General features: G+C 37.2%; 1 protein-coding gene across 13 annotated transcripts in view; it reads right to left on the reverse strand.

The window, feature by feature from the left end:
• The window catches only part of LOC127443851 (muscleblind-like protein 2a), a 100,630-nt gene extending 78,653 nt beyond the window's left edge, over positions 1-21,977 (reverse strand). For 10 of the 13 annotated variants that reach the window (XM_051702834.1, XM_051702833.1, XM_051702828.1 and 7 more), the window contains exon 1: positions 21,739-21,977. The gene's annotated coding sequence lies outside the window, so the exon portion shown is untranslated. The other 3 variants (XM_051702822.1, XM_051702824.1, XM_051702823.1) reach the window with 3 other exon arrangements.
• Between the last annotated feature and the right edge of the window lie 4,618 nt (positions 21,978-26,595).

A 26,595-nucleotide genomic window follows, 5' to 3' on the forward strand; every position in this document is an offset into this window, starting at 1 on the left:
CCAGATCCTGTCCTGAAATGCGTGTGAAGCGCTCTGATGCGCGTGCTGTCAGCAGAGGCTTGCGCCAAACTTCCGTGAAAATAAAAGTGAACGCAAAGCACTCTAGTTCCACTTTAAACGATCGTGTAATGGCAAATGTTCTTGGTTCATGCACGGTTAATGACATGCAGTGACAAAGAGGAGGAGACGTCTTAAAGTGTATGAAGCAGTGTATGAAGCACACATACCGAAAAAAAGCACACCTTAAAAAAATATGACAATTTTATGACAATTAATCGTGAAAGCCCTTAACGAGATAATTAATCGTCACAGCCCAAAACCAGACAATTAATCTTCATAATTTGTTTGACAATTAATTGTGAGCCAAATTTCATAATCGTGACAGCCCTAGATGAAATTCAGACAGACACACATACAGACAGACCGATATGAAATTATGGAATTCAGACAGACAGATAGACAGACAGTCAGTCAGACAGATAGATATGCAATTATGGAATTCAGACAAACAGATGAAATTCAGACAGACAAAACAACATTTAAATGTACATATATGCAATGTGCACTTCACTCGTAACATTCAGAAGAATCTGAGCACCTTTATAACACAAGTGCCACTGCAAGACCAGACAGTGAAATAAATCACAGCCTCTGGCATGACTTATGGACCTTGCACAAATCTTGCTGCTGAAATAGAGGTCTTTTCTTGGAACATCTGGAAATATTTTCTTGTGCAAACTACGGGAGGGGAGGAGAGGGTAAGAGTGGGGGTGGTGCAGACCAAACAGGGCTGTAAAAATCTGCAGCTGCCATTTAAGATATGTTAATTTCTGATGTAATGTCTGTAACGACTCAAAAACATGAATAACCAACACTCTTGAAAACATAATACACAATCTGATAAAAAAAAAAAATCGGACTTTCTATAGCTTGGTTTTATTTAAAATTTCACAACTTAGTCTGGCTGTCCACATATGAGGACATCAATTTTTAGGAAAACTATTAGGTCTAAAAAAATTAATTTTTTTCATTTTTATTTTTTTGCATGTTTCTTAGTTAAAAATCAAAAAGGAGAATGGAAAATGCACACAGCAGTCACATTCGGGCCTCAGGGGGTTTTAAAAGAAACCACCATATATCTTCAATTTCCATTGCGACGAATGACGATATGAACTGCGATTTTTTTTAAATCTTTCTAGACTCATTATTTGACTGACTCCCAAACTTTATTTTTTTCACACATTTTAAAATTAGATTAAAAATTATTTAAAAAAAATCCTATTTAATTCCAAGATAACTGGACGCCACTTGCAACATCATGTGACAACAATGCATACTATTGCCATACTATTACTGAAGTATACTTTGCCCTAAAGGCATTATCTACAATGGCAGTAGGAACCTATCGAGGGTGCGTTCACTTGGGACTCAAGTCGTTTGGCTTTACGATACACCAAGATGGCAAGGAACCACAGTCAAATAACCAACTAGTCAACTAGTCATGCCATAGTTAGAAAAAGGTACCAGGCAGCTGTAATTTAAGATTACTGTGTCATTTTTGAGCCCTTTTTTGATTGGTTGATTTCACTGACTTACGCAGGAAGGTGGCAGGCTGCCTTGGAGAGGACAAACCCTAGTGTTAGATGCTGGAATTTCCAATTTGGATCGAGTCAATCTGCGTTCCGCCGTCATACAACCCTGGCATCCGCTGTTCTATTCCAATTTTACCATTATATAATTAAATGGCCTGCCGTACTCGTCGCACACGTAGTCTCTACGGCAAGATTTAATTTCATAGCTTTACCCCAGAGAGACGACCATAAAAAACATTGGATAGAAATCGTGTCAGATGTGACCTCATGCAATTAATCCTCTTGTATTTTTAGAACTCAGAAACTGATGGTCTAATTTATGAGGTGAATGATAGTTAAAGGGTGCTTCAGTAATACAATCTGTCAGCTTGTGCAAGTGCTTAAAGCTTGTAAACTCAATTAATAGCCCACAAAAGTTATTGGATTTGCAGGCTTGTTTTTATCAGTTCAGTGAAAGAAAATATATTTAAATAGAAAAGATTAAGTATTTTCTACATTGAATAAGTTAAAGTGTGGACTTAAAAATATTAAGTTAATTCTACATTTGCTTTCAATTCAAACATATTTGTTATAAATATTATTTATGATTGTTTGTTATCTTTACAGTGTGTCATCATGTATCATTCCTAAAGTAGAAAACTTTGTCATATTTATTTGCTAATGAGTAAATTCCACAGGTAAATAAAATAAGTACATTTTACTTAACTTTTCGAAGCTGGTGTTCCCAGCATGCATTATTGAGCATGCATAGTTTCACTGTTTGCAAGTTGCTTTACACACATTTTATTGTTGATTATTACATTTTGTAACTTCTTGTTTTGTGAAGTCTGAAGTTAATTTTCTACTAAAATTATCTGTTGATTGTTTATGCACCAAAGTGTTGAGGCCTCTGGCTCTTGTTTCTATCGCCATTAAAGCAAAGTGATGTTGTCTAAAAGTCTACAAAGCATACGTTAAACTTCCTTGTGTCATGTGGTACACTAAAAAGTCATTGAAATGAAAGCACACTTTTAAAAGCATGGCTTAATTCAGTGCTACATTGCATAAAATGTGCAAACAAAACATGAGTAAAATTTACTTGAGAAACAGAGTATTGCAAAGTAAACTCTACTTTACAAGTTCTAATTAGAGCAACTAAGAATTGCATGTAGCCTTTACTTGAAAATATGTTCTGTTAATTTAACCTGAAATTTCTGTGTGGACTTAGGTTCATAGACATAGGTGGACTAGGTTTTTTTTTAAGTAACCCTCACTCAATTTTTTGTGTGTTCTCTTTTCGAGGTGCAATCATGCAAATAAAAGAGTTCCCATCAAATATATGGAATTAGAAAACAAGGAAAATGAAATGCTAGTAATAAATGAATCATCAAAGCAAAGGTACAAACCAAAATCTGCCATTCAAATTAATGCAAATACATAATTGTCAGCTGATCGTTCAACTAAGGCCTACACTGAGCAAAAACAAAGGTTAGTAGCTATCTCTAGATGAAACGATAATATTTGGTGGTGAAGTATACATTTTAATACAAGTATACAAGTTAATATGCAATGTTAACTTAAGTCATGTGTAGGTTGATTTTCCCAATGCAACCAATGGACGACAAGGGGAGTGTTCAGGAAACCTGTTTGAAAGCAATCATAATATTTGCAAGTCTGATTGGTAATGGCAGCTTTAAATGACGACTATTATTGTTCATCGAAGAGTGACGAATAGATATTGCCAGGCCCATAAAGAATACTTCTGGCTTTTCCTGTATCCGCAGAATGGACAGAAACATGGTAAAATGCATTAAAAAGAGTGGAGAGTGCTAATTGCTAGTTCCATGCACAATCAAATTAGTCCAAATATTTTTTAAATTAACACTCGAGGGGCGGGAGATGTGTAGCTTTCTGCAGAGTTCTGCGGGCACAGATTCGGCCTTGACATTGTAGCCAAGTCATGTTATGAATCCTCAAGTTGAGAGCTTTGACAGATAGGTTGAAAGCTAGCTAACGAAGAAGGGATGGGCAGGACAGATGGTGTGCAGGTAAGAAGGTGGCTGCGGTATCCTTGTTGTGACATGCAGAGATTAGCGCTGTCTGCACACCCCCGCCCTTCTCCACAATGATTAGTGGTTCCGGAGGGCGACACCTGGCTGAAGAGTAAAGTCGGGCATTCCACAGATGCAATTGTCTATTATAACGAAAAACATCAGATCGTGCGTGATGGTGAGTCAAAGACTTGGCGCTATCAAAGTGGGTGATCTACACCGTAGCAAAGACTCAGAAGAAGCCATGCACATAAAACTAAAATCGACCCTATGTCGTTTCTTTATACATGTTCTTGATCTGATAGTGGAAGTTTCACTGGTGCATGTTATTTAACGGGAAAAAAATAAAAAATAAAAATTGTATTTGCAATCTTTGTCAAAATGTAAAAAGTAGCTCTGCTTCTGTCTTATTTGTTAGCCCCTCCCCTCAAACCACCTGTGAAATAAAGAGAACATTAAACTATTCTAATCAATTCATGAAGGACAGCATCAAGTCCAATCCTATTTCTCATTGAATATCCTGTTTCACTCAAAAATACATTACATTATGAACGTAAAATGGGTTTCAAACTGAGTTTCATATAGACGAAGATTTAACTTTGGTCCCACTTGTGGCCTGGGTATATCAGTGAGTAAAGACGCTGACTACCACACCTGGAGTTGCGAGTTTGAATCCAGGGCGTGCTGAGCGACTCCAGCCAGGTCTCCTAAACAACCAAATTGGCCCGGTTGCTAGGATGGGTAGAGTCACATGGGTTAACCTCCTCGTGGTCGCTATAATGTGGTTCTCACTCTCGGTGAGGCGCGTGGTGAGTTGTGCATGGCTGCCGCGGAGAATAGTATGAGCCTCCACACATGCTATGTCTCCGCGGTAACACGCTCATCAAGCCACGTGATAAGATGCGCAGGTTGACGTTCTCAGATGCGGAGGCAACTGAGATTCGTCCTCCGCCACCCAGATTGAGGCGAGTCACTACACCACCACGAGGACTTAGAGCGCATTGGGAATTGGGCATTCCAAATTGGGGAGAAAAGGGGATAAAAATAAAAAATAAAAAATTAAAAAATAAAAACCTTTGGTCCACTTTATATTAGGTGTAGGCTTGGGATCGATTTCTTTTTCATGCATCGATAATCGGAAGATTTTCCAGATGATATCGATATATATTGGGATTTTTTTCAAATATAAATTGCGCTGCTCGTTGCACAACAGTCTCAACACAACTTTAATAAAGTGTGAGCGGCAGGGAAAATGAAAGGGGGTCGCACACCAGACGTGTCTGGCGGACGACATGGTGCGTTCTAAAATTAGAAACAATTATTTTATTTCTACAAAATGTACGTATTCACCACAGAGTACAACATGCATAGTTTTTCATTAAACTCAACCCAAATCATTTTCAAAGGACAAAGATTATTTACTCTAGCCATCACGGGATGATCTATTGTGAACATGTATCTTTCAAAGAGCCTACACAAGGTATTTTCAGTTACATTTCGTTTTGTGGTTTGACAGCTTGAATGAAAGACCTATTCAAAGCTACATACAGGGAAATTGCATAATAAACATCGCCATTTCTAATCGTACAGTTTGTGTAGTTACAACAGTTTCACTAACCTGCAAACTCATCAACGTCACCATGTTCATTTTTGAAGAAGTACCAAAACTTTCGTAACTTTCGACTACCATCTCAAGTGCCGCTTAAGCTCGTCCAGTGTGTGTGTGTACTTCAGTAAACGGTATATCGCCCTCTTGTGGTCTCCCTGTCCTAACACCAGACTGTTAAACAGAGGCCAACTGAGTGTATTGGAAAGCATGCAAATTGGGCTTCAAATTTATATGTTGCTAATTTTAATATGTCGATGCCTCAAAAATATATCGATAAAATAACGTGCCGATCAATAATCGATACATCAATGTTTTATGACATCCCTGATTAGGTGTCTTAAACTTTTACTATGTACTAACATCATAATACATACAACGTACTTGCATTGCCTGTCAGAGATTACGTCACACGTCCTGTACGCCAAAAGACATAAACAATATGTGTTAACATGATTTTAGTGTGATAAAATCACTTACTAACCTTTTTTGTGTAAAGTATTTAATTTTACAAATTTACAGCCATGATAATATACTGTCAACAAACCCTAAAACCCTAAAATAACTGTTAAAAGTACGATTTAAGCAACTTTACAGCTCAAATAATACAAGCAATTTACCAGAAGAATTACTGTTCTTTTATAAAAATGTAAAGCTTCACATTTCTGACTTTAAATTATTTGTGCTTTTGGTAATCAATATTATGCCACAAATGCTGTCGATTGAGCTTAACTTGCATTGAACCCGGAATATTCCTTTAATACATACTCTTGCATGTCTCTTTATTAAATATTTTGGCTAATTTGATACATTTTCGAGCTTCTCAATGCTCCGTTAAAGACTTTTTACCATGTTTACATCCATTCTGCAGAATTCCACACATTTCCTCACTAGGGCTGGGTAAAAATATTGATTTTCAGAGTAGTCGTGATCTTCATTTGAACAATCCCAATATTGTTTCTTAAAATACAAATACCGATCTTGTACTTTTAAGCTTACTTCAGTTTTGGTTATGTTGATTATTACATCTATTAAATAAGTAGCAACTGAACTGGTTCGGGCCCTGTTGTTACTTCGAAAATTTATATTTTCGTAAAGTACCAACTTAGAAGTTTCCTTGTATAATTTACAGCATTAGCTGAGAGAAAATGTATATTATATACAAGCAAAATGGACATTATAACTGAAATATACCCAAATGAATCAAATCGTATCGAAATCAGAATCGATTAAAGAGCTTGTTAATCAGAATCGAATTAAATCGGGAAATCTGTTTCGATACCCATCCCTATTTCCCACATATCAGTTCAGAAAATGCAACAAAACAAAACTGTAGATTCTGTGTTGGCCTGAGTAAAGCCTATAAACTTATCAGGGTCAAAGGGGCATTTCAAACTGGTATTGCTCATTCATACAGGGTCCTTTGTTGCAATAAATGCGGTTCCAGGCCTAGTGCCTGAATGTAGAGTAATCCTCCATGGCATCAAATCAGGCCTTCATGATTTGGGTTGCCAAAGCCAGCTGGCACTACATAATATTGGTCACCTCTTAATTTGCACAAGAGGTGTATCCTAGTTGGTGAGGCATTTTCAAAATTTTTGAACATCTAATTGTAATCCGATGTCTCCTGTTAATAATATACAATATGCAACATTTGAGGTCTAGTGTTGGTTTTCATTGCTGAAGTTTCAAACAACAGCATGACCAGATGATATCACTAAAAGAGAAGGTAAGTAGATGAAGCCAAAGTGACCGCTGCATTCTACACGTTTCACACACAAAATTAGGCCACATTTTCTACAGCTAAACAAAAAGTAATATCACAACCTATCCTAACTGAAATCAGGGATTTACCTACGTTACAGTGTTTACCAGATTACAGGTGTACCAGCGTTACATTGTCTTGACAACAAAGTTGTAATATTTGATATAATTTTACACAGATAAGATTAGTAAGCGATTTAATTACACTTAAGTCATGTTAAAATGTATAATGTTTAAGTCTTGTGACTATATTTTTAAAACATTGTGTATTTTAATGTTTATGGACTGGCCCCATTTTCTTCCATTGTAAGTGGCATACTGCAACCGCAATTTTTGCAACAACAAAAAATTTATATTAATAAACATGCAATGCATCCATGCAAAACATGGTAATCGGTATTATACAACAAATGCTTTAGATTGAGCTTAACTTGTATTCAACCTGGAACATATATTAAACTACTATGCTAAGATACTAAACACAGTTATTATACAGTATATATGCGAGAGGTCGACAGATGGTGGATTTTGCCGATACCGATAACTAAGGTGGTGGGACATAGTATAGTGATAGATCGTTTTTCAAATCGATTCATAGAATGCCAAAATATGTCTTATTCTTACTTTACTATGGCGGGCAAAGACAAAGAGTCCAAAATGAATAAAATCCCAGATGCAGTTTATTGTTCAATCAAAATCCCAATAATAACCAGAAAAAAATTGGTGCATAACGCAGAACTTTCAAGCATCCACCTTTTTCCTAAGTCCCTTGATGCTTAGCGCGAAATGTGGGCGTTACTTCCGATTTCAAGTTGTTGTTGCGGCGTATGTCCATTCATTCTTTCGTTGTGGTGTTGGGATTTTGACGACAGCGTGTTTGATTTTGTATGGACATACATCAATCACTATATCAGTGTGTTACTGAACGATAATAAACTGCAAAAAAAGTCATAAATACAAAGAAAGCGCGAACAAATCCGGCACGCTGTTTCTCGCAAATGCAGCTGAAATTTAATCTAAGCACAAATGCAACATTACGAGCAGAATTATCCATTGTTTTTAATGGAGTACCTGTGTTAGTTCAGCTTCAGATGTGTGTGCTTGTCATCTTGTCACCCTGCATGTTCAAATCAGACAGACACACTGAGGAACAGCCGTGAAGTTCTCATCCTTGGGTATGTAATCGCTTTTTCAATTTGTCCGATCGGACGGTAATTTCCTTTTAAATCCACACATAATTTTAAACTTTTGTTCGGCGGGTGATTGACAGGTGAGAGGTAGTGCTTCGCTGCCATCCAGGACTCATCAGGATGGCGTTTTAAACCACAAATGCAATGTGGTTTTTAACTACTTCTGTTGTGTTTTTATGATCCAATCACAAAACATTTGCACCCCGTTTACAACTATATTTAGCGCTGACAATTTGCGATCGGATCATCCGAAATGTGTCTTATTACCAGCTGTAAACAGGGTCTTAAAATGACTGCATCTAGAGCTAGCCAATGCTATAGAACGGCTTCCGCCCGAAGTTCCAACCACATTTATTTCCCCAGTAAGACCTCCAGGAAAAAGGTGCATAAACAAGCCCGGAACACACCAGGGATTCTTATTTTGTAATACGATATGATGAAAAAACTATCGGCAACTATCGCCATAGAATTTTGCAGATAACTGATGGTTCCAAAAAGCAACTATCGGCACAGATTAATCGGTAAAACCGATATATCGGTCTACCTCTAGTGACCTTCACTGCCTTCGCTGCACATTTTCTGAAGAAAATATAAGGGATGCTAACTTGTGCAAAAGTCACCTCCATGATGCTTGGGTGTTTTGGTTGGTTGCTTACAGACCAAAGTAAAAAGGGACGATATTCTGGCCTCTAGATATGAGATTTTTTCATCCGTATCAGTTGTCCTTTAAGAGAACTGACATAAATGTTAATACAGCTTTAAACTCATATACAGGGGACAGAAAACTAAGCTTGCTATAGCTGCACGTAGTGTAGCTTGAGCTCCCTTATTCAACGTGGTCAGCAAAAACGGGTGTGTCATATGATAATAGCCTTAATGTCAAACTGAATCTCGGTGACCTAAGTTATTATCTTCATAACACCTAGGCTGCTTTTATCCCCAGATCATCGTCTCCAGTTATTTATAGCGTCATGGACGGCTGCCATGCCTGGCTGGTACCACACTCATATCCTCAGGCTGTTTGAAACTGATGTGCAATTTAATTAAGAAGATCATTTAGGCACAGATCTGATCTACTTAGCCACTGACAGACATTTGCTCTATTTTTTTAGAAACTATTTGACGATTGGAACAGGTTTGCCCAGGGAAAGTGTCAGCGTGAGAATTGTGAGGAATTTAACGATTTCAGTTCTGATAATTCATTTACAGTAGTAGCTTTGAGGGGGAAAAAAGAATGGGACAATGTTGTTGTATCTTTGAACTTCATTATCTTTGTTATCCCTCTTAAACCCATTCTTTGGTTTTAGAGAGATTTCGCTTATCAAGGCATATCATGACTACGAAGCGGCATACCAAAAAACACGCATAAAGAATTTTTAACCCTTTATGCTCAGATTGGCCCGTCAAAATAATTATACAGTCTAGACAAGTGAAACAGCATTAGATGTCTTTGGTGATTCCCGCACTGTCACGGATTTCGTAAAAAGTTTTGATGCCTTTTACCCTTGTATTTTACCCTTTACATTTGTGAGGAGAGCAGCTCTTGTGTACGTATCTCTCATACTGTACGTCTCTTTGATCACTTGATCAATGGTGTATTTGCGAATCAAACTGAAATCTTTAATGACAGATTTTGCATCCAGGCAAACAAAAGACATGGGTTTCACCTGTGTACATTAACGTTAGTGCGCACTAGCTCACTGACTAGCTGAGGTAACATTTTGCTCAATTTGCCTTAGAAATGATGAACAAGTGTTAGACGTTGCATGCTAGAATCCTCCAGTGATTAGCAGGTCTGCTAAGAACAAGCAACCTCTTCTGGTGGATAGTTGTAATAACATCTTAGCCTGAATGCAATCTTTATATAATCCCTTTTTCAATTAACTAAAATCTAAAAGTCTTGTCAATGATACAGCGAGCCGTATGTTGCCCATCCCTGCTCTAGACCAACACAAAATAGGTATCGTTTGAAAGCTCAGAAGCTCTACTTTACAATACACATAGGCCAAAACTGAACAAGAGCTTTGAAATTTGCAGACAAATCCGAAGAGTTCCATTTGATAATTTATTAATAATTTTGCACTGTACGTTTTATTGTAATCAGTAAAAACATCAATCTGATCAAATAGTCATGTGTCATATGTTGTTGGAAAACTCTCAAAGAGTAGAATACAACCCACCTATTTGTTTTACTTGCAGACAAAAATCTTGGGTGTAATAAAAGTATATGTCTTTGATATACATGTTACATGTAAAAAGATGTTGCTTATATGCCGTGTTTTCGCCTTATAACTTCATGAAAAATAAACGCAACATTAAATATTACATACCATTCTTTTAATCGAGCCCACACACAAGGTAATCGGATGCATAGATCATCAGATAATCCACATGAAGCACAATGTGCAAATCTGGCATCTTGTTATCTGGCTAAAACACGTTCGCTTTCCTGGATAGGATGACTTCATTGGAAATTATGTAGTACATTGCCCAGCCTCATGGGATGCTAGACTTATTGTATTAGGATTCAGATCGCTACAACTAGAGGGGGAAGTCGTGCAAATATTGGCAGAGAGGATTGTTTACTCTAATTACATATGGCCACCAGGAGATGGCGCCAAGTACATGACACAGACTCAATGATGACTCAAATGACACAGAATGAAACTCATTCTGTGAAATCTCATTACTAAAATCATGTCTGCATGCTATGCAAACCTTTAGTCATAGTTGTGTTTGCATGTGTAATTAGTTCTAACATATTTGTTTGTTATATTATATTTGTAAAGCTATAACTTTTGATTGCTTTGTCGTATGAACACAAAATTTTACTCAGTTGCAGGTGACATGATTAGGAACAAAACAAATGCATTCGAAGCTACCTTATTTACACCCTGAGACATACAATGTCAAATCAGAAAAATAAGAAAAAAGTACATCTTTGGCTCAAGTTTCTTTGTGATTTTTCAGCAGTTTCTTATGCTGAGTGTCTCATCATTTATCATAATCTATATCGTTAAAACATTTGAAAAGTTTTCTATAAAATTATACCAAAAAATTGACCCTCTTTCAGGTTTTTTGAGCCTTTAATTTTAGGTATGCCAATGAAACATGAAATCTTTAAAAACACCTTCAGAGCTTGAAGGGTTAAATCACAAGAAACAATGAATGACATGCTTGAAAGTTGATTGTTAGTTTATGTGCACTTGACCAAAAATAAAATGTGTACTGATCATCATAAGGCTCTGATTTTATAATGATGTTCCAGCTGCATTAATGCAACCGAATGTTACATTTTTTTTCAGTTTTAGTATTCTTTTTTTTTAATGAAACAGAATAAATAAAAAGAGTAATAGCCGGTCCTTTATTCACAACCTTAGGAAAGAGTGAATTGATTAGATTCTTTAACTTATGTTTAAATATTCCCTCCGTTCTGCAACAAACTTTCTCTTGATGTAAAACAAATGGCTTGACAACATGCAAGGAAAATATTGGCACAAAGTCTTCATTCTCTTTATAAGTGCGCAATACAGTGACCGCACTAAAATGGGCACATAATAAAGGCTAATTTGTTCAGTAAAATCACCTAGCAGCAGCTGTAAAGCGTTAAAAGGTGCGGGCTAATTACCTTTCCATGTCTGTCTCAATGTGTTTCTGATCGATTCAGAAGGGTGCTGCTGCATATAGAGTCAGTGGCTGCCTGAATCGTTTTCATGTGTTTTTTGTTTTTTTTACGGGAAGGGCAGAGTCAGTCTCCCTCTTAAAAAAATACGTTTTTCCTCCCAATGTGTGGCCTTTTCCTGCCACGGTCCGCGCTGCATTTTTGGTAAGAGCAGAGGTCGGATATATGAAAGATGCTGGTGTTCATTAAATTTGCATAAAGCCGTTGCTAATCACAAACTGGACCATTACTTGCAGATGGAAAATTCTTCTCTGCTGCGATGAGTAGCGGCTGCCAAAGAAAATAAAACTTTATCTTACAAAGTCAACTCTAAGAAATGCTGCAAAAACATTCAGTCATTTGGTTTGTGTCTGAATCCATACAAATCACTGAGTTAAATTCCCAAGTCTTTCAGAGAAGAAACCAGAAAGACTTGGGATATAGGATACACATGGTATAAAGACACAGTAACTTACTGACATAACTCCACCTTTCAGATCCCCCCTCCACACCCCTGTCTGCATGCACCATATTGCAGCAAAATTCCGTGTGTTGGGAAAAACAGCGCTTAAAGAAAAAAGCTACTACTCCTCCCACCTGGAATAACGGAGCCTTGTTCTTCTTCACATTTCACTCTCTCCTTCTTAGTTTACGCAAAGAGGCACCTGGTGCGGCAATCAGACTCATTCACTTCACCCTCTCCGGATATAACGACCACGTGAACTGTTGTCATTCCCCGTGCGAGCATGCGGCCCATGCCGAGACAGGGATTTTCTCTCAGCAACAGCGCAGAAAGCACCAGCGTGTCTGCTTGCTGCTAAACTATCTAGATTTCCAGCCATTCCCACCCCCCCCCCTCCTCTCCAGCAACCAACCCCTTTCTGCCAGACTGCCTCCGGCAAGGGGCCGCCCATCCGCGATCTAGCCAATACCATTCCGCATTCCCTATCTGAGGCTCTGTTGTTGGCCGAGCTTCCCTGAACTGGCAAGCTGACCTCATAGCTTCCTATGACAGCCTCCTGAATGTTTATCTTAAAGGTATTTCCCAAATTTTATGCCCTGGCAGCAGATAATTTATAGTTTTCCCAAAGCTTGTAATAAATTACTGTTAAATCTATCAGTGAAAATGTTTTAAATAGGGATGTCAATTGATTACAAATAATTTCATCAAATTTACATTATGATTCACTGATTAATCTAATTCAATTGCAAATAATCACATATATCTATACTTGCAGAGAAATTAAGATATTACATTTCCAGTCTGTGGCAGATGAGTATTGAATAGGCATTGGAAAAAGTGGCTTTAGAAGTCAATATATTGCTTTTATGATTTCATCAATGGCCAACTTTATTTTTGCAATAGATTGCAATAGAGGCAGACTTGGGTGGCGTTCAAACAGAAAGCGTTCTTCTGTTTCGTCTGCACTATTTTTTTACATTTTAATCTATGTACACATGCGTCAGAACCAGTGTTGAGTGTAAATGGATTACAAAGTAATTAGTTACTGTAATCAAATTACTTTTAGGCACAAAAATCTTTGTAACTTGGGATGGGACGATATGGTTATCTCACGATTCGGTTCGATATACAATATGAGGTTCACAATTCGATATAATCTCCAATCGATATAATAACACTTAAATTACTAAATATTACAACAACAAAAAAAATCTTTTCTGAAAACATTTTGAGCAAAATACACAATATAAGTTTTTTATCAAAATAAAGTTCTTTAATACACAATATAAATGCTCAAAGTTTAAATAATACGAGTTGCTCAAATACCATTCTCTGTAACAAAAGATTACAAACAAATAAGCCTTCAAAAAAAGTGTGTACATTCAGGCTGCTCAGGTTCAGAACAAGCCATAAAACTGAACAGAACCTGTCCTGAAAAAAGTATGTGAAAGCGTATATTTTATCTTTTAATAATTTGTGTCATCATTATTATTAGCAAAATTTAACTTTGTAAAAATAAAAAATTCTACACTATATTAATTCATATTATATCATGAAATTGTATATATAATAATGATATAAGCTATCACTGTTTGAAATAATGTGTACAATTTACACGTAATAACAATGTATTTACATTCATTTGAATAAGAAACGCTAAAAAGGTTACTGTCACTTTAAGAGTTCAACACGCGCCTCACAGTCTTTCAGTTCAGCGAACATCAATGAGAATCGCTCGGTTTCTTTAGCGAACCATGCTCAAGCACTTTTCATCAAAACAAGGCGATTTTCCAGGTATTCAAGAACTTAAAAGTTCTAAAAGCTGAATTTAAGTACCTTGTGTGAACCCTGTAAACAGTGTAGAAAAAAGCGCAGTAGTGGTAAAATCCAGTGATAGAGAGATTATGATGTTTGATGGGTCATTTCATTTATGATCACTTGGACAGAAAACAATGTTGCAAATTTTTTAATATCGTCCCATCCCTATTAGATTTTAAATTCTTGTTATCAGATTACAGTTACTGACTTCCAATGAAAGTAATTACTTTTAAGTACATTAATTGGGTTACAAATATTTTGAAATAAATAAGATTTATGTGTAATACAATTAAAATGTGAATTCATATGTTCATATGTACGTTTGTTAGCATTTCGGTGACAGCTGAAGCGTGTGCGACATTGAACAAGGAGAAAAAAATAGAGATTATTTTAAATTTGTTGAGCGGAAAAACAAACAAAAAATGTATGACAAGTGTTTTAGAAAGTAACTTAAAAGTAAAGTAATTAGTAATGTAAACTTTTTCAATAAATCAATTTCGATTAGTAATTGGATTATAATTTTAGAAAAGTAGTTAGTAACTTGTAGTGGATTACTTTTTTAGTAACTTACTCAACATTGGTCAGACCGCTGTCTTTGGTTACGGCACCGTGTGACTTGCAGCTCACTATTTTCCAGTGACGAACGTATCTCACGAGCCCTGCATTCTTTCCACTGCATTGCGCTCTGTTTAGCTGTTTTTAACGCATATATTTAATTTTGTGTGTACAGATCCTTACTCGTTTTGGGCTGCCTTCTCTCTGTCCTTCGGTTGTCTGTGTTGCTGATTGGAATGCACGCAGTATGCGTGACACAAATTTCATCATCAGCACAGTCTGCGCGGACTGTCCGAGTGCGGCCCTGATTTTCTCGACACGTTCGCAGTCGTCATCTGTGTGTATCGTTGACTGTACTAAAAGATTATCACGGAGCAGTCATAGTGCACATGCATCGGACGCATTCGTATTCGCTCGCGGTTAAATGAGTATACTTTGAAAGGCTGAGTGCTCGACTGTGTGCAAGACCACCCGGAACGCGGAAAAACGAGTCCTCGCGCCTTAAGTGTGGACTAGCCAGGCGTATTGCCTGTACTAGCAGCTGGGGCTAGCTGCAGAGCTTTCTTGATGCTTGAATTGCTCTTATTATAGGAATATTCCTTATTATGGAATTTACGCATGTACGGGAAGCATGATTAAATGCATAAATTATTACATAATTGTTTTTGAATAACTGTACTAAATTAACACGTTAAATTGACAACCATTGTTTTTATTTTAGGACTGCATAATTAATCAAATAAAACAGATTTCCAATTAACCAATCACAAACAATGTCTAGTATTACAGCTTTCCACTTACGTCTACTCCCATTATGTCCAAATTTTCTATTTATAATTTGGTTTTGTTTGTTTTTTGCAGCTTTTGAGCACTGTAACCAATCACAGACAATTCTGTTGCTTACTTCTGTGTATAATTTATTAAAAATGTTTGTAACAGTTTTGTTGTCTTGATTTACTGATGTAAAAACAGCCATAAAGTAATTCCTGAACAGTTCTTAGCTTGTTTTGAATGTGTAGTCTACATAAAGAATATGGCATGCCTACTGTAAATAAGCATTTTAATGTAATTTTTAATAAATCGAAATTAATCACAATAACAATATCAAGGGGAACAATCGTCAATTATTATTTATGTCTTGTTCTGTTAAAATGTGTTTTTTAAGCTGTAACATTTTTTGCTGGATTACAGGGTTTATGCGTAACGTCATCAATGCAACTAAGTTGTAAAATTGGATATAACTTTACACAGATGCGGTTAGTAAGTGATTTTATCACACTAAAATCATGTTAACACACATATTGTTTTTGTCTTGAGGCTATTGAAACAGTGAGTATTTAAATGTTTACGGACTGGCCCCATTCACTGTAATTCACTGTAAGGGACTTACAGAGGAAAAAATGATTTTTTGTGGTAATCAACTTTATGCAAAAAATACTGTCGATTGAGCTTGACTTGTATTGAACCCGGAATATTCCTTTAACACAGTTTCAGAGTATGTTTGCCCTCAAGGCAGTGTTTGTATAGTCACGATGAAGAAAGACAGACTGAATTCTCTCGCATGTCTTTTCTAACACCTCCATCAAACGCAGCAGCTCTCTGCTTTTTCCATCTGCCTCCAAGGTCTCTGCATCCCCTGGCAACCCATTGCTATGACAATGAGCATCATTACTGTAGGGCGATGAGGACACTCTCCTCCTGCCTTCATGACAGGAAGCCTCTCGGTATCACGTGAGGGATGATGCAGTGGGGTAGAAGTGATGAGTCAGGCCCCGCTTCTCAACATTTCCATCGAAATCAATAGAACAGCTGTAGCCTCCTGCTTTTAGGGGCTTTCGTTCCTGCAAGCACACTGCAATTATGTGACAGCCAGAGTGCTTTTACAAAAGCAACGGCAAACGATGCTAAAACAATGCTCTGCTTAAACGTCAATGAGGCGAGACAGGCCGTCTCTAATGCTACTGCCAACCAACCCTGATAACCCCGACAGTCAACTCGACCTGATTAAACTAAACACTTTGGCTGGTTTCCTATTGGGGGGGGGGGTTTCAATATGGGAATGGGTACATTGGGAAATTGGTCATTTCGAGGAATATTCCGGGTTCAATACAAGTTAAGCTCAATCGACAGCATTTGTGGCATAATGGTGATTACCACAAAAAATTATTTCAACTCACTTACTAACCGCATCTGTGAAAAGTTATAGCCAATTTTACAACTTTGCTTTCAAGACAACGTAATGCCGTAAACACTAAAATGACCATAAAAACGACAATTTAAACAACAGAGGAATTAATGTAAGTGCTTTTATAAAATTATAAGCTTCACATTTCTGCCTTTAAAGTAGGGGTCAACTGATTATCGGCCTGGCCGATAATCGGGTCCGATATTTTTAATTTTTCTAATTATCGGAATCGTTATTTTGTCTGATCTGATTGCCGATACATTTTAAATGCACTCCGCTGGCTCGGATGCAACCGCCTCTCTCTGAAAGGTTACTGCTTGTAGTCTGGCTCAATGTCCCGCCCACAGTATTATCGTATTGGTTATATGTCACGAGTAAATGGCCAATCAACACTGTACTCCGTATTCGTGGGGGAGAGGTTGGAAAGAGGAAAGCAGAGTATGAATGCATCACTAAGAGGACAAGCTGTTTTCAAAGGTAAGAATGCAGATACTGACGTTTCAATAAACATCACAATACTCTACGCCAGCAGTCACTAATTAGCGGACCGCGGTCCGTGTCCGAACCACAAGACATCATGAGAACGGCTGCCCCATCTCGCCATTTCTACACTTTAGGTTAGCAGCACGACAAAACAACGGAGCTGTGTACACCACAAGCGCTCCGGCCATAGATAGCACTGATCTTTCAACGCTATATCCTTTACTATATTGCTCTAGCACCAAACACGCTTCATTAAGGCCCTTTCACGCTCCGCTGGCCCACGACATGAGGCACCGCATAGTAGAGCTGCAGACGCGATTATTTTAACAACAGTAGACCGTAGCGGTGAAATATAGTGAGCAGAACCATAGATGATACCGGCATCTTTCGCTAAAATACACTGAAGAAAACTAAAATAAAGCAGAAACAATCTTCATGTGTCTGATATGACGCCAAAAGTTCAGCTAAGCAAGGTTTGTGACAAGACAATTTATCGCGGTTCTAGAGCGCCTTCAGACGTATCATCTCTGGCATGGATGGCAAGAAACACAACCAAAACTTTGAAATTATGAGTTCTCTGTTTATGATGAAAAACATTTCCATTATTTGATAGTCAGCCCAGTTATACTTAACTATTCACCTTATGCGTCAGAGAAACTAGCATGCAGCCATCTTAAAGATTTGTCTCTGAACTTCCGCTCTAGCGGTTCAATATTGATTTCTATGGTGTTGCTGTCAAAGTGTAAATAACTAGCGAAGTGGATTTCCAGGTTATAGAGTAGTCATAAGCTATCATGAGTATTTTAAAGTGTTCAGGGGATGTCATAACAACTGGAAGCAGAGCGGGAAGATTTTAAAACACGAGTAAACTTCATTCATAAATACGCAAGATCCTACAATCAAGCTGTGGACCTACTGATGTGCCTCTGTGCTCATTAAACTCCAAGAGATAACATAAAAGTGTACATTTTATTCTATATTGCATTTATAACTACTTTAATCACATTTAAGACTCTTAAAAATGTAGGGTGACAAATTAATTTTAAAGAGTAAATATCATTTTCTTTAATGTTGAACTTGCATGTAAAATAATACAAGCTGTCCTGTTTGAAATTTCATGTCAACTACACATTTTAAACCAAATTATTATCAAGTTTAAACCTGACAATAAAGCAGAATTACACGTATAACAATGAAACGCTTGTATCATGTGTGTTATAGCTGTCCCAGTTTGATCTGACAGGTCCAATTTACCTCCACAGGTGTCTGAAAAAACGAACATACTGAGTGACAGAAAAAACACCTCATGAGCATTTTCACGTAGGAAAGGGGTGCTGTAGACTCACACCATCAACTCTTGGTGAAAAATACTTTCTGTGCTCCCACACGTAATCCATTTCTCAGTAGTGTCAATACAAACAGGAAGTTAGATGACAAAATTCGGAAGAGCGGAGCACGGAAAAGGGGCGGAGCTGAATAAGGTGAATGCACTATTTAGATGTACATTGTTTGTACTTGGTAGATTTGAATTTGAAAGAAAATATAAAAATGGTTCATTAAGACTTTTATGTACATTTTCTCTCAGGGGTTACCCCTGAACCCCCATACAGTATCTTTCCTCAGTATATCTTTATATAAACGGTAGAAGATCCCCCATAGTCCACTTCTTTGGTTGTCTTTGGGCCACAATGTCCTCATTCTTGCCCAGTTCTTAAGAGACTACTAATATTTGTTTACTTAAAATGTGCATTTTTATTGCAAATGTATATCGGCCCCAAATATTGGTTATCGGTCTCCTTGATTGCTAATAATCGTTATCGGCCCTGAAAAAAAAAACATATCTGTCAACTTCTACTTTAAACCTTCCAAAAATTTGCCCCATTCACTTCCATTGTAAGTGTCTCACTGTAACCTCCATTTATGCTCTTTTTTTAAAGAAAAGGAGGGACGAGTCGAAATTTTTGTGGTAATCAATAATATGCCAGAAATTCTGTCGGCTGAGCTTAACTTGTATTGAACCCAGAATATTCCTTTAATTAATGCATCATTTGCATCTTGGCAAAGAAATTACTGTGTATTTGTCATCAATCCTTACACTACAAATATTATTTACAGTTTAAGGTAGGCAACATTTACTGTCACAGGTAAATCATTTAACTTATGACATCATTTCTGACATAAAATAACCAGCCAAGTGTTTGAAACCTGAATCTTCCCTTTAAAGAGAATGTTATGCAGATCTAATCTTTTACAGATTTAGACATTAAGCCTAAATATTTAATATCCCTTGTTTCTCCTCACTTATGTGGTGAGCTCTGAGTAATGCACGGGTTTATGATTACTTTATCAAACGTTCATATTTGATATGACTGGTCAATGTTACAATCCTAAATCTGACCTCCACTATATTCACATGCAAACAAGATTCCAGACAGAATACTGCAGTAAAGCACTATTACACCATCCTTTAAAGCAAAACTAAATAATGCACGCTTCTAAAACCCAACTAATTACCCCCCATTGGATGTCCTCACTTAACAAGAATCATTAAGCACCTGGATGTGCAGAGGCTTCATTCACTAAAACGTCGATAAAGTTGCAATACCTGCTGTGAGAGCAAATAAAAATTAGATCATGGAATTAGATTCCTATTTGGGTCAAACTTGCATTACGCTTATTGAGATTTAGAAAAGCACCTTAGCATATATCCTCTTCCATATCGATGTCTCTGTCTCAGCAGTTTCTCAGGTAACTCACCTGACATGTGTATGTTTTAGCTGAAAACCTTCAGTAACAGATGCACGTGGTAACATTGATAATAGCTTGCTTTCTGGACATATAACATGGTAATATTATGTTTTAGGTCATGTACCATTGTAGCATCATGTAAATGCCATGATAAATTAAAATGGTGATTAAAGTGCCATTCAGTCACATCTAAAGTGCAAGGGACACGATGCGTCAAGAACGTCCCTGAAAGCGTTTGACGTGTAAACAGCAGGGTTGATTAAAATGGCTCTAGCTGTGTCGCGTCGCTCGCGTTTAGTATAGACGCAGTGTCACGCGCACTATGCTTTGATGTGTTAGCAGCAGTGTTGGATGTAATGCATTACTAAGTAATTAATTACTGTAATTAAATTACTTTTTTATTGAAAAAAGTAAGGGATTACTCTTAATTTTTCAGTAATTTAATTACAGTTACTTCTGATGTAATTGTGTTAAATACTGTATAGACAATACAACAATTCTATATAAAACAATAGTTAATTTAAAATCAAAATTTAACATCTAATGTTAAAATGTATCATGTAAAATGTTTTCTAATTTAACGCAGCCCCCGTAAATTCTTTGGCCAGTTCATGAATACTTTATTTGATTTATATGATTTATTTGAAAGAATTAAAAGAACAGTTTCATGTCTATCCTTGTATTTTTCATCTGGTCGAAGTTGATAAGTATATGCGATTACTTTTCAAACAGAGTAATTAGTACAGTACTCTAATTACACTGTGGAAGATGTAATTAGTAGTTAGTAATTAATTACTTTTTAGAGTAACTTACCCAACACTGGTTAGTAATGGTTATAACAGTGTGTTAAAGCACTAGCTGTTATGGCTTTTACGCTCTCGCCGTGCGTCCAGGGTGTAGCGCAGGGATTTGGGCATGGGACTAATTTTGGGCGAACCACTTGCATTTAAATCTTTACATCTAGACAGCAACTCTTCCGAAATGATATAAAGTCGATTGTAAATACTAAAAACTGGAGCGATGACGCAGGAAAAAGGCATTTGCTATCAACTTCAACGCTAAAACAAGTGTGAAGTTTGACCTGTCCTCGTAAACTGTGTTGATTTTATACTATTACAGTTTGTATTACAATAGGCTCTCTCTTTCCATCTTTTACATAAAAAAAAAATTCCAAAAGTTGTTTGGTCGATCTGGATATTTCGAACTATTCGCTGTATAAATCGGCGGGCGACAATTTTCACAGAGCGATGACGTGGAGAAAATAGACAATTAGTAAACACTTAAACACGTAAATAAACCTCGCATATGAGCATATTTTAGCAATTTAATTGATACATCGTCACCATTTCCGTTAAATGCGATTTTAAGGTGGCCCTCATGCGAATTCGCGGGCATTTCGTGCGAAATCTGTCAACTTCTCGCGCTCGCGCTGAGCTCACTTTCGTTTTCACGCGATTTCTTTCGCGATCCACATATGTAAAAGGATACAACGCAACGTACATTAAACCCATGTCGACATCACTGCGCGACGACCCCAACGCTAGCTAAACACACTCTCTCTCTATGCAATAACAAACAATGTACTGCCATTTTAAATATTTCTGGACAGGGCACTTTTCAGCGAAGTGTTCTGAAACGCTTACCTGGTCACCATGACCCGCTGCTGCTGTTTCTTTGCCACAAATCACGCAGACAACACTAGAGCTCGATGAAAACTGCCGTAAAGGACTCGTTAAGTCAAGGCAATTACAGCTTGATCTTTCACCGTAGCGAACATGCGCGTCGGTCCACGCAAAACGCGGTTTGTCAGGCAACTGGTTGAGATTTTAACGTCGGACTCAAGTTAGTTTACCAAGAAGCTGGTCGTGCAACAAGCTGCTCTGACAGCTCGTGGGAGGAGGGACCAAGTCATGTGACAGGGGCGGTGGGGGGGAGGAGATGCTGTCATTTTAACCTTGAATAATCCCTAAATTTACTCGTTAATCTATTTTATTAATTTATATGTAGTCAGAGATTTAAAACGCTTTTATTAATATGTAGTTCATAGAATATAACCAAGAATGTAGTTATAACAATGTTGTTAACAACCCCCTATTTACAGTGTGAGGTGGTACGGTCCCAATGAATGTCAGGAGCCCTGGGAAGGGCAAGGGTCTGCTTGTTGCCGTGGAAACAACAGTGAATCTCCCGAGGGTACAATGGATGTGGGCTACAGTGCTGTTTAAATCAACAAGCTGAAGGTCTGCTGTTCATCTTAGTTACGAGTTTAATGCTAACGATTAGATTCAGATGGCTGAATACGCAACAGTTTACATGTCAAGTTTGTTTTGAGAGCACTGTAGCTATAAGTCACTATAGGAGCCGTAATATGAACGTTATTACAGCTCAAATGAAGACCAGATATGGCTAATGGAAAACTATCAACAACAATAATTATAGTAATAAAACAAAATGAATGATTTAATTTAAAGGTTTTACTTAAAGAAATGCATAAAGCAATAAAAGTTACACTGTAAAAATTACTAAGTAATATCTACTAAAAAAAAAGTGAGGTAACAAAATTACACAATATTTTTGAGGACTTTTTAAGCCTAATTTAATGAAATCTCCCCAATGAAATCATGTAAACTGACCCAAATTAGTTAAGTCATGATCATCTTAAAAACTCATAATATGGGGAGCCTGGGTGGCTCAGCGAGTATTGACGCTGACTACCACCCCTTTGAATCCAGGGCGTGCTGAGTGACTCCAGCCAGGTCTCCTAAGCAACCAAATTGGCCCTGTTGCTAGGGAGGGTAGAGTCACATGGGGTAACCTCCTCGTGGTCACTATAATGTGGTTCTCGCTCTCAGGGGGGCGCGTGATGAGTTGTGCATGGATGCCGCGGAGAATAGCGTGAAGCCTCATCCAAAGAGGCGGAATAACATACACTGATCAATCAGACCAAGAAAGTGTAATAACAAAGTAAAAAGGGCCAATTTTGATTTCATGATGACTTTAAGGAGCAATTTCTAACAGATCTGATGACTTTCAAGGGCGAAGATTTGGTTAAAAAGTTGGTGGGGACATACTAAGGAGGATAATATTAAAAATGTTGATATTAAGAAAACGTTAACAAGTCGTTCTGATAATATAGGCAAAATAACATTGTTATTAACATTTCCTATTTTTCTGCCCCACTGTACTAGCCTGTTTGTTTGTTTTTTTTATTTCTGAAAAATGAACAGGTTTAATACTGATCACTAGGGCAGCACAATATGGAGGGAAAATGCAATACGCAGTAAACTTGCTGGATAATGTGATGGCCTTATGCGAAAAAATAATGGGTCAAAATCAAATGTAATCGTTTTTAAGTAGATATACAGTGAGAAAACAATAATTTTCAAGGGACAAATGGACATTCTGTAAATTGCATTATGCAGAATTAAGCAAATGGAAAGTAGGTTAAAGGTACAAAGAAGTAGGTTAAACCAGAAGAAAATGTGAGTGGTGCTTGCCATGGCAAAACTCATCACCACAATGTCCCACCAACTGCCCCAAGTTGAAAGAGCCCACCCCCATGTCTGTGAGATGTTCTGGTGCAAAGATATGGCTAGGCATTGCAAGCATGTTTTTGCATGTCATTAGGGATGGCTAGCATGTTGCAAGCATGTTTTAGCATCAAACTAGGCAATGCTAACAAGCTTAAGCATGTAACTGGGCATTGCTAGCATGTTGCCAACATGTTTTAACATGTTGCTAGCATGTAGACAATGCTTACAAATTATAGGGAGAATGCCCTTACAAAAATCTAAACTAGCCACGAACTAGCCACAAACCTGCCTCATATTTGCAGCAAATTTGCCGATCATTATTTTTGCTTGCAAATTAGCTTTTTATTCGCCGCAAATGTTCGCCAGAAGTTTGCAGCTCTTCACCGGTAGTGGTGAACCTCTGGCAAACCTTTGGCAACAATGGACAATTTGCTGCAAGTTTGCCGCAAAGCTAACTTGCATGTGAAAATTATCAGTGGTGAATTTGCGGCAAGTTTGCGGCAAATTTGCCATGAACTCTCGATTTTCATAAGGGAATGTCCCACTGACTTCCCCAAGTTGAAAGAGCCCACCCCCACGTCTGTGAGATGTTCTGGTGCAGAGATATGACTAGGCATTGCTAGCATGTTTTAGCATCAAGCTAGGCAATGCTAACAAGTTTTAGCATGTAGCTAGCCATTGCTAGCATATAGCTAGAGGTTTCTAGCATGTATTAGCATGTAGCTAGGCATTGCTAGCATATTTTAGCATGTTGCTAGCATGTTTTAGCATTAATCTAGACAATGCTAACCCTTACAAAAATCGAGAGTTCATGGCAAATTTGCGGCAAACTTGTCCATTGTTGCCTAAGGTTTGCCGGAGGTTCAGGACTATTGGCGAAAAGCTGCAAACTTTTGGCAAATTTGTGGCAAGTTTCGATTTTTTGTTCAAAACTGATACAACTTTACATTTTTCCCCAGTTTCTGCTTTCAATCCCACATATTCTTTTCTCATATTGCTTATTTGGAGTTTTTTAAAGCAGGCCTCCTGAACAAAGTAGACTTTAGGTTTACAACTAATGACTATTATGATCACGAAAGCCTCATTTTATTGATAAAAACATGCTTTTTCTCTCTACCCTGATGTTCTTCTCCAGTTTGCAAAATATAACATTTATTGGCAAAATATATATATATATATATTTTTTTTTTTAATTTGACATTTGTGATTGGTGTATCCTGAACAGCGCTGAGAAAAGTAACAGGTGTCATGTCATAACGCCGTTTATGCGCTGCTTCAGAAAAAGTTAAACAACAATTTACACAGGATTAATGATACTAAGAAACTTGATTAGTTGTTAAAATGAAAATTAAACATAGTATAAAGTTAAAGTATTTTCAATGTGGTAAAATTTTCCAAATATTGGTCGGGACATTTTCGATTTTCTGAAAGTTAATAGGGACATGTCACTACCATCCATGCCTGAATCTACACCTATGCTCAGGTTTGTAATAATAAATAAATTCTTTGACTTGAATAAAACAAGTTAATTTAGATGTTTAGAATGTTTTTTTAGAATAAGCCAATTGTTAGGGTATTTTCAGTTAAGAACGGCTTTAAGCAATAAATGGTAGTCTCATATGAGTGCAATAAAGAGAACTAATGGTAATAGAAGTTGCCTTGTGTGCTGTTTTGAATACCCTGCTGGAAAGCGAAATACAACAAATAGATGTAAGCTAGGCAAAGATGATACCTCTTGCATTATAAAGAGGCTTCTTACAATGAAGCAATTGCCAATGGAGCATCCAAATCTTTCATTCTCTGCATTTGTTTTGCAATTAGTCTCTTTCCATTTTGAAATACAGGCCCATTTTTGTGGTTTCATATTTGTACCTCACTTTGATTGGGATAACTGATGATTCCAAGCGGAATACAAGGCAAGACCTTTATCACTGCCAGTGTTTTGCTTTTGATAAAGGATAATTTGATACACTTTCCCATAAACTGGGGACTGAAAAAGTCATTTACATTTGAGGGGAAAAACCTTAAAAAACCAAGAAAAAATCCACAATGATTAATATGTCATTAATTAAGACATTTGAATCAAGAATTGTGATTTATTAGCAATAGGGTGAACCCTCAATCAAGACTTTTTTCAGGGAAGTAATTGATATGCCAACATTCTTATTCCCGAGGGAACTCATTAGGTTGGCAGATCATCAATTGACATTGACTTTAAGGTGATTGAATGGCAACTTTAAAGAAATAAATGACTGCAAATACTGACAGTTATGGCCAAGATGGCCATTTATAATGCATTTATTATGCAGCGTATGTTAACCTCACTCTAAATATGTTAATTATTTCTAACTGAAACAGGAAATTGAACGAGAAAAAAATTATCCATCAGGAATTGATTCGATTGTGAGGCATCAGCCGAAACGGAAAGTCGTTTCAGAGGCACAGCAAGTTATTACATTTCGATGAAAGATTACAAAGACCATTTCTTTTGTAATAACATGCACTGATGAAACATGTATTAAGAAAGTAAATATGGTCCATTTTGATTTCATGTTGATTTTAAGGTTTCACTTGTAACAGTGTAGATGTGAAATATTATCTGGTTGCTTAATATAGAGATTTCGATCTTCATTTTATAGTTTAAACTGTGGGGAGGATAACAATAAGCAGTGAGTTCTCCAGAGGGATGGATCTTAAATTAGTGTCTGCATTCTTACCTCCAATATTTCATAACATCTGTGAAATTAGTGTCACTGTTTTGGCCTCAAATATGTCATTGCATATTTTAAACTTAAGCAACAACAGCACTGCAATGCTGAAAAATATCTCGATCAGCATTCCTCAAAACCATAACTGCTGAGTGAGACTTCCTCCCTAACCATCATCCACAAACATAAACATCATCACCGCGAGCTCCTCCGGGAAAAGCAAGGATAAACAGCGCAGGTTATGCAACTGTGTCACAAC

This window comes from Myxocyprinus asiaticus, chromosome 7 (genome assembly GCF_019703515.2).
Source record: "Myxocyprinus asiaticus isolate MX2 ecotype Aquarium Trade chromosome 7, UBuf_Myxa_2, whole genome shotgun sequence".
In the NCBI taxonomy this organism is placed as follows: domain Eukaryota; kingdom Metazoa; phylum Chordata; class Actinopteri; order Cypriniformes; family Catostomidae; genus Myxocyprinus; species Myxocyprinus asiaticus.